The following is a 9,824-nucleotide window of genomic DNA, read 5'->3' as shown; positions in this document are numbered from 1 at the left end:
AGGGGACCAACCCCACACAGGGACCCTGCGCTTACTGGAAGGCGGTGTCAACAAAGTGCACGTTAAATACACAGCTGGAACTGACAGTCAGAAGTTTTCAACAGGACGCGAGGCTGTCAGTCTCCCTGTATGCTGCAAATACCGCAGCATTACCAGCACGGTAAGCAGGGCCCGTGAAATGCTCAGCGCTGTCAGCGATAACACCAGTTCAGAAACTGACTTTTGGGGGCCTCGAAGGTTCGCGGAACTCGTCAGTTCAGGACCTGCCAGCAAACGTCACAACCACAGCAACAAAAATAACAACAGTTCATAGATTCATAGATGTTCGGGTCGGAAGGGACCTCAATCGATCATCGAGTCCGACCCCCTGCACAGGCAGGAAAGAGTGCTGTGTTTAGATGACCCCAGCTAGATGCCTATCTAACCTCCTCTTGAAGACCCCCAGGGTAGGGGAGAGCACCACCTCCCTTGGGAGCCCGTTCCAGACCTTGGCCACTCGAACTGTGAAGAAGTTCTTCCTAATGTCCAGTCTAAATCTGCTCTCTGCTAGCTTGTGGCCATCATTTCTTGTAACCCCCGGGGGCGCCTTGGTGAATAAAACCTCACCAATACCCTTCTGTGCCCCCGTGATGAACTTATAGGCAGCCACAAGGTCGCCTCTCAACCTTCTCTTGCGGAGGCTGAAAAGGTCCAGGTTCTCTAGTCTCTCCTCGTAGGACTTGGTCTGCAAGCCCTTAACCATACGAGTGGCCCTTCTCTGGACCCTCTCCAGGTTATCCGCATCCCTCTTGAAGTGCGGCACCCAGAATTGCACGCAGTACTCCAACTGCGGTTTGACCAGTGCCCGATAGAGGGGAAGTATCACCTCCTTGGACCTATTTGTCATGCATCTGCTGATGCACGATAAAGTGCCATTAGCTTTTCCGATGGCTTCGTCACACTGCCGACTCATGTTCATCTTGGAGTGGTACGCAGCTCGGCTGATTCCTTGTCTGGTTTGACTTGCCCATAGCTGTCCTCTTCATCAAGAATGGTGAACAGCTTTTTGCCTGACAGGCTCTTTTGCACATCCTCTACAGCGGGAATACAAAAGTGCTGCCTCGATACTGCCTCGTTGAGGTCTTGCAGGTCTAAACAAAGCGGTAGCGAACAATCCTTGTTTTGCGCGATCACAAGGCTATTGACCCAGGGTGTGTGGGCTTAGTCACCTTCGTAAGGACTCTCATAGCTTCCAGCGTTTCGAGGGCAGTCTTCTATGTGCCTAGGTTTGCACAGGGAATTTTTCTACACCCGTGCACCACTGGTGGTACTGCTGGGTCGACACAGATGTGGCAGGTACCGGGAAACTGGCCCACTCCTTCGAAAACGTCCGGACATAGTTTGAGAAGGTCCGCCTTGGTTGCGGGTATTGTTGGGGCCATTCCGTGGACTCGTCTGATGAGGTCTAACGTGGCGTGTGCCACCCGTACCAGGTCTTGGTGGGTCACTATTGTCGGTTAGGTAGAAAGTTACATCAGATTCATTAGCACCAGATTTGCAGCCTGCAATTCCTGCACCTTTTGGTTTGATGGGTGCACCGCCAAATGCAACTAATGTAACATGAGTTTGAACCTTGCATACTTTTCCTTGCAAAGCCTTTGCTATAGCTACTGGAACAGCGTTTGCTTCCGCTCCAGTATCTAACTTCAAATAAGCTGGCAAGCCAGCGATCATCGCTGTGCTATACCAGGCATTCTGCTTATCAACGGTCGGTGAGTGCTGCTTGGCAGACACTGCGCCCATATAGAGGGTACTGACTCCTTTTGCAGATTTTGGAGCCTCTCCCTTTGATTTGCACATTTTTGCAAAGTGGTTCACTCCAAAGCATTTGTACCACGTTTCTCCAAAAGCTGGGCAGGATCTAGGCTTGCGTGTGCTTCCGCATCGTTTGCAAACTTTGCCCTTTGCAGCTTGATGGCCCTCCTGTGGAGCAAACTTCACCTGTGCTTTCCTTTGCTTTTGCAAAGTGCTATGGCAGCTTTGCTTCTGCTCAACTGTATGCAAGCTTGCTTCTGCAGAGAGCATTTGGTCTGCAGATCTCCACAGCCTGTGCTAGGGTGAGGGAGGGGTTTTCCAGAAGCCTTTCCCTGAGTTTGCAATCAGTTATGCTGCAAACAAGCCTCTCCCTCAACATAACATCCTCAGCAGACCCAAATTCACAATGCTGTGCTCTGCTCAGCATTTGCTTCCTTCAAACAGAAGGTTCTGCCTTCTGAATGAAAGCTGTAACCCCCTTAATCAGGCTGCTGGTGACTCCACCAAGACACAGGTCACAGGAAGCGAAGACGAGACGCTGTCGGCAGGAAGGCTGAGAAACGCCCCAGCGTGACAACGACATCCTGACTTGAACCCTCCCCCGGCACTGCTCTCCTCCGAACCGCAGCGCGTGGCTTCTCCCCGGCCCTGCTTCGTCCAGGGAGACTGCTTCTGAGCTCTGTAACAAAATCATCTCTGCCTGCAGCCTCCGTGTAGCTAAGTTGCCAGAACCGATACCTTTCAAAAACAGGGTTTTTTTCTGGGTTCATTTCTCTTGAATGCTGCAAGCACCTCTGCCAGGGTTTTGTTACCAGGGTCTGCAAACACCCCTTGCGTGGTGTTGTAAATGTCTAGGCCTTTATACCCATCGCAGTGAAGCGTGACTGCAATGTTATAACCCTCTGCCTCTTGCCCGGCCTTTGTGACTGCAAGGTGTAATCGTAGCTTCTGCTCCCACCTCCTCCAGTTCTCCCCAGGATTTCAAGCGAAGGACAATGCTGGCGGGGGTTTGAAATGCTCCATTTTTCTGCCTTCTGAATGAAAGCTGTAACCCCCCTTAATCAGGCTGCTGGTGACTCCACCAAGAGACGGGTCACAGGAAGCGGAGACGAGACGCTCTCGGCAGGAAGGCTGAGAAACGCCCCAGCGTGACGACGACATCCTGACTTGAACCCTCCCCCGGCACTGCTCTCCTCCGAACCGCAGCGCGTGGCTTCTGCCCGGCCCTGCTTCATCCAGGGAGACGCGGGACGGATGCGGGAGGCTGCCCCCGCACAGGAAAACTGCCCGTCTTGGAACGCGCTGCCAACAAAGGGCTCGTTAAATCCCCAGCGGGAACGGACCGACCGTCAGGAGCCCTCCGTGGGATAAGAGGCTGCCAGCATGCCCGCTGCAAGCACCGCGGCACTGCTAGCGCCGTAAGCCATGCCCAGCACTGTCGGTGATAACACCAGTCCGGAAACTGACTTCTGGGAGCCTTGAAGACTTGTGGAGCTTGTCAGTTCAGGGGCTGCTGCTAACAAATGTAACAGCCGCAGCAGCAATGCAATGGCACAACTAGCGATGGTTGTGGGGCTGGGAATACTAAGTACCATGTAACGTCAATGGGAATGCTTTGTCACACGTTACGGTGTCCTAAATAGCAGTGCTGACCTGCTCTGTGGTTTGCCGACAGAAAAACATGCGATCTCCCCCAAATTCTAGGCCCACTTCACACATATCGGAGAGGCAAAAGCCATGAAAAGCTTATCATATAATAAAAAAAATCAGCTCTAAGGACATGTGCTGTAAGAGGTACTTTTCAAATGTAAATCGTGGAACTCACCAGGCTGCATAGATGAAAACAGGATACTTTCCCCGCAGTCATCTTAACAGATACGCTTGTTTTACCGTCAGGACCATTCAGACCTCTGTTTCATAACCTAGGAGATGTTTCGAAAAGGGAGTAAGAAAAGGAAAACTGAACGAGAACTAAAATGAATATAGGGACAGCACATAAGGAGAGTAAACCATGGAAAGCCAACCAGTTACGGCCATCCGACTGGCAGCTTGTGGGCTGCGTGCAGCTCCCACACTCCCAGTCTCGATTCTGCTTGCCCCATCACTTCACTGCTGCTGCTGCCACCAAAATCCCCTTCCCTAGCCCAGCATCTGCTTCCTGCGTGCCCACCTCCCCCCGCACCTCCCACCCCGCTTCTGCACTAGGGCCAAGGCAGGGCAGCACAGTCCTGGTGCAAGGGAGTCTGTGGCTGGGGAGGTCCTGCAGACCCCTTTCAGCTTGTGCAGGATGCGGCTCTGGTGGGCATGCAGCCCCTACAGCATGCGGATAGGGGGGCTGCAGCCCCAGCCACTCAGAAATTGGACGGCTGTGTTGTAAAACAAGACGTTTCAGGAAGCAGCGGTTCTAAACAGAGAGCAGTTACTGGAAAACAAAGGGTAGGGAAGGGAGGAAAAAGAAAGGGGTGTGAAGCGAGCTAGCTTACAAAAGCTTACGCACCTCTGATTGACTTAGTCTACGAGGTGAAAGCCTACCCTGCCCCTTAGCACGAGTCTTTCAATGTAGAAACAACGTAACAGGAGCATCTACAAAGCCCCAGCTGAAAAGGAGCTATAAGAGGGGTGGCAATCTACAGCCCACAGGCTTAATCTGGCCCACAAAGAGGTCTGATCTGGTACGTGGGATCCGTCTCACAGGGTTGAGCTGCGCTGCCCCTCCGCTCCGCAGCAGTGCGCTCCGCGACCGACCCTGCTGCTCTACCGCAGTGGTTCTCAGTTCGTGGGTTGTGTCTCAAAAGGGGGTCACAAGTACCTATGAAAGGGTCACGAACAAATTTTAAAAATGGATCAACAAACTTTTAAAGTGGATTGTCTTTTAATGGAGAAAAATGTGGGCAAAGGTGGTTTCTCCCTTGCAGGCTGGCAGAGGTCCAGGGATGCTGGGGGACTGTGTGTTAATATGAATCTGGAGAGGGTCTGGATCAGAAGTACAATAAACCAGTTTAATCTAAATCAGTTCAGTCTAATACTACATCCATCCAGGCTTATCTTAAACCCGTTTTGGCAATCTTGAAAGTGGCTTATGTGCACCATCCTTCTGTTGTGTTCCAGATCTGAACCTGTTTCCAATCTCTTAGACCAGCTTGTGTGTAATTTCTGTCCCAAGCCTAACAGACGAGTCAAGAATTTAAATAGCTAACAATACTACTTGTTTGAAGAACATACCAAATGCATCCAGCAAATGTACTTGTGCAAAGCATTTGCACGTAACAATATACGTTTATATTTCATGCCTTTGAATGGATACGTTCCTTAGGGGATATGTGCACATTTGATTTTTCAGCAATGAATTTATTCAAAACTAAGATGGGAGCCAGGTTGTTCCCTCAAGCCTGTGCAAAGTGGAAGATGAATGCCCCGATCTCTCTGCCAGGGGCCACAGAAGGGTAAATCTAGTATTAAGTAACATCAGCATCAACCACTCTTCAGCCAATTGACTACCAAACAAGGAAGCTGCTCAGACCTAACCCACTTGTTTCTCCAAATCAGTTCAATTTGTTGCAATTTACCTGCAGGGAACAGGCTAGAGAGTCATCCTTCCTCCATGCATGAACTGCCCAGGAGCTCATCCACTGGGAAAGAAAGGGAGACACACACTACTCCTGCCATGCCTCAAGGGGAATTCCCTTTGGCTAAAAACAGACCCAGGACTCTTCCTCCCCCTCTTCGCTCCCTCAAGAGTCTTTCATTTGGCGATCCTAGAGGTAAAGTTCCCCACTCCCTACCATAAGTACCTGTGACCTGAGATAACAGGACTCCTGGGACAACTGTGACTAATCCATGCTAATTTTCATTCAAGCCTCATGTTTAAATGACTTCTCCCTCATTCCCCTTTTGATAGGAGGTAAAGACCAGTGATAAAGCCCTTGTTTGCTTTCTGCCTTAGGTACTTACTAGTGCTCCTCTCTCACTGCACCTCTGAGGAGCCTGGAGCATTAGCTAACAGAAGAGGTTCTGCAGACTAAACAAAGTGTAGGATTTTGCATGCAGCATGTGTGGACACACACACGCACACGCAAGTTGGCAAGGTTTTCCAGCATAGCTCCAGCAGAAGGACACTGTCAAAAAGTGGGATGCAAGGAAGGGGGAGGAAATGCAGAGAATTACACGGTCTGTGGATTCCACAAGCTCAAAATGCATGATATTACTTCACTATAATTGAGCCGGTATTGTTCCAAGGACTAACTTAGGAAAAACAGGTGCAAAGGAAAGACCGATTCCTAAAGTGAACTGAAATTATTTCCTCCTCCGTAAGTTAACAAAAATAAAAGGAAAGAAGAAATACCTTTCAACTGCAGTTTTGACTGTAGCATAACAAACTTCACAGGTGGCTGTGATGTTTTAGCCTAGAGAGAGTGAGGACTATTTTTACAAAGAATGATGTTATGTCTGAAATATAACTGCTTCATCATTGCTGCAGATATAGATTGCTCCTTGTGATGCCCCTCTATAGCACTGCTATATGTCAAAATGGTGAAATATGCCCCCCTGATTTAATGAGAATATTTGCATACTGTATTAGCAGGGGTGCAATACCTCAGCTTTGCATAATATTTCAGAAAGTTTTAACCTCTACAAACTAAAAGAAACAGACATAAGGACAGTTCTTAAAAAGCCACTCCTGTGCCCCTAGCTCTGGCACAAACTCTTCTAGTTTCTATGCAATGCTCTGTGCAAGCACGTGGACTGTAACGTTTACATCATTACATACTCTACCCAGGGTCGCAGATGTCTGTGTATAACACAGTACAGTCCTCAATCTGCATATCCCGCACAGACAGAACGAAGTAAACAGCCCATTTTTCAAAAGTACATAAAATATGGTATTGAGAGTTCTTTGCTTTAATGTCAAAAGCTACTTAAAGAGGAAAATTGCTCTTTACCAGACAAGCTTTCTTTTTGCAGAGATCACATCCACTATTCCTTCCTTGGAAGAAATCTGGGCAGGGTGGCACGCTGGAGACTAACTGGTTCAATGACACAGCAGCTTTCCTCTTGGGATGCAACGAAGGCACTTACAGAAAGCAAGGGCTCTAAATAAAAGAGAATTTAAATATAAACGTTAGACTGAGGTACATTGAAAGGCTCAGTAGAGAGAAACAAGGTGAACAGGGGCAGCAAACAGGGCAAAGGAGACGAGGGAAGAGGAGCCAGGCACCTGACCCGAACTCCTGGAAGCAACGCGAGCTGGGGCTGCCTGTACGTCTGGGCACGTGCTCTAAGGAGCTGGGAGTGCTGCAAGCTGGGGGACTGCTACCTCTGTCTGACAAAAGTCTTAACAAGGCCCAGGAGGGGAGAAAAGGAGACTCTGCGTGACCAGGGGCAGCGAACGGGGCAGTTTGCAAACAGTTCGTAAGTCAGTTTGCAGGTTTCAATGTGACGGTGATGGGTGTGCACACTGCACAGTACAGTCTTTGTAACTAGACTAAGAGTGGTGTAACTGTAAAAGTGTGGTTTGGACTGTCAAGCGAACCATAGCAGTCACAAGGCAGGCTGTCAGAGCAGTGCCTCCCAAACTTTTCCTCAGCACGATCCATTTATGGCCCCATTCCTCAGCATGACCCCTCACTCCCCACCCGTAGCCCCCCACCCCTGCCACCCCATCCCGCTGATGTTTCAAGCCCGTTTGGGGTTGTGACCTACAGTTTGGGAACCACTGTGTTAGAGGTACAGTTACACAGATATTTATGTATTTATATATAGAAATAATATTTTTTTTAAGTTAGTTCGCAGGTCAGTTTGCCCCCCGTTCTTTAAAGGGGAGCTTTCTTTAATTGAGAGTACCTAATCTACATCTATTTAGTGTAAGTAGGTAAAACACAGCAATTAGACCAGTTCTTGTGCTCCTTGCTTAACTGGAGTCCAGAGTGAGAGGGAAGTTGGAGGCGGCGTTTGCTAGGTAATTTATCTGGAAACTCTCCCTCACCTTCCTTCACCGTAAACTTGGAGAGAGGAAGCGGGTTAGCAGGGGAAAGGGAAGCTTTTGGGACCAAGGAGCAGCACAGAGGCCAGTTTACAAGGGAGTTTGCTAGGAAAGGTCTGGTTGAAAGAGGGGCGAGCAGAGAGAGGGAGCAGATTAAGAAACCCAGCAACACGGCTGGAAGACATCAAAATCCCTGAGCCACTGCCACTGCCAGCTCTCTCTGGGCTCCTACCTGTGAGGTGTCCACCCAGGCAGGAGCGCTCACCATCTACCCCACGGGGTTTGCCACTGGCAGGTTCCTTTCAGTGACAGCGAGATGGGGGAGCCTGTGATGTGAGCCGCGCGTTCAGGTGGTGCCCCTCGGGAAGCAGGCGAGAGAGCTACAGGAGGAGGTGGCGAGGCTCCAAAGCATCCTCCACCATGACAACTTCATCAATTTGATGCTTGAGGATACTTCTACTGTGGGGAAATGACTGCCAAGGGCGGCACTAGAGAAGGAAGAGGACTTGAACGCCAGGGAAGGCAGAAGCTGAAAGCTTGTGACCTCTTGCAGCAAGGAGAAATATTCACGCCCACCTGCAGCGGTTTGCCTGGAGAAGAGACATGAAGCCCCAGCAGCAGAGGAGGAGCATGTTCCATCGGTGGCAGAGGCCAGGCCAAGCCTTTCCAAGAGAGAGAGGGTCGAGACCACTGCCACCAAGAGGAAGTGAAGGGTGGGGGTGGTTGGAGACTCCCTCCTCTAGGGGAAGGAGGCGTCCGTCCGCCAGCCTGACCTGTTGTCTTGGGAGCTCTGCTGCTTCCCTGGAGCCTGGACCTGAGTTGTCACGGAGGAGTTACCCACACTCATCTAGCCCTCTAACTCTCTCCATGCTGCTCATCCATGTCGGCACCCGTGATACTGCCAGGGGCGACCTTGAGCAGATCAAAAGTGACTACAGGGCTCTGGGTGCCAGGGTGAAGAGGAAGGGGACTCGGGTGGTGTTCTCCTCAATACCGCTGGTCAAAGGGAAGGGCCTGATCGGAAGCAGACGCATCTTGCAGATCAATGCATGGCGACACAGACAGTGACACCAGCAGGGCTTTGGCTTCTTCAACCAAGGGAAGTTGTTCCAAGAAGGATTGCTAGGGAGACACAGGATGAAGAGAGGGAACGACATATTTGCAGACGGGCTCGCTAACCTAGTGAGGAAGGCTTTAAAATTTAAACTCTGTGCGCTGGAGGATGGAGACCAAAGCCCTGAGGTAAGTGGGGAAGCAGGTGACCTGGAGGAAGTGCAAGAACATGAGGCAAAAGGAAAGCCTCTCATTCTTCCTGAGAAAGCAGAGCAATCAGCTAGGTCCTCAGGTGTCTGTACACACATGCATGAAGCTTGGGAAATAAGCAATAAGACTTGGAAGTCCTTGCAGTCACAGAACCATGACATGACTGGAATAACAGACTTGGTGGGACAGCTCGCATGACTGGAGCACTGCAATGGATGGATATAAACTGTTCAGGAAGGACAGGCAGTGGAGGAGAGAAGGAGGAATTGCACATGCACAAGTATCTGTACAACAGCTCAAAGCTCCGGTCTGAAACTGGAGCTAGGTCTGTAGGAAGTCTCTGGGTTCGGGTCAGAGGGAAGAGCAACACGAGTGATGTCATGGTGGGTGTCTGCTACAGACCACCAGACCAGCAGGAAGTGGTGGATGAGGCTTTCTTCAAACAGCGAGCGGATTTACCAATCGCAGGCCACGGTTCTCATGGGGGATTTCAATCCCCGACATCTGCTGGGAAGGCAATACAGCAGCGCGCAGGCACACCAGGAGTGTTGGACAGTGCTGGGGACAACCTCCTGGTGCAAGTGGTGCGGAGGCCAAGTAGGGGCCATGCTCTTCCTGACCTCCTGCTGACAAACTGAGAAGAATTGGTGGGGAATCAATCAGTGAATGGCACCGTGGGCAGCACCAACCACGAGATGACTGAGTTCAGGATCAGGAGGCAGACAGGCAGCAGGGTACGAGCCCCGCCCTTCAGCAAAGCAGACTTCCCTTCACTCAGGAAGTGCTG

General features: G+C 50.4%; 1 long non-coding RNA gene across 2 annotated transcripts in view; it reads right to left on the bottom strand.

The window, feature by feature from the left end:
• Positions 1–683: 683 nt before the first annotated feature.
• Positions 684–9,824, bottom strand: part of LOC132246583 (uncharacterized) — a 28,834-nt gene continuing 19,693 nt past the window's right edge. The window contains exons 2-4 of one of the 2 annotated variants that reach the window (XR_009457979.1): positions 6,735–6,884; positions 6,137–6,197; positions 684–3,716 (exon numbers count right to left, since the gene is read on the bottom strand). This is a non-coding gene — a long non-coding RNA (uncharacterized LOC132246583). The remainder of the gene's footprint in view (positions 3,717–6,136; positions 6,198–6,734; positions 6,885–9,824) is intronic. The other variant, XR_009457978.1, reaches the window with a different exon arrangement.

This window comes from Alligator mississippiensis, chromosome 16 (assembly GCF_030867095.1).
Source record: "Alligator mississippiensis isolate rAllMis1 chromosome 16, rAllMis1, whole genome shotgun sequence".
Taxonomy (NCBI): domain Eukaryota; kingdom Metazoa; phylum Chordata; order Crocodylia; family Alligatoridae; genus Alligator; species Alligator mississippiensis.
This window is presented reverse-complemented; position numbering and strand designations above follow the sequence as displayed.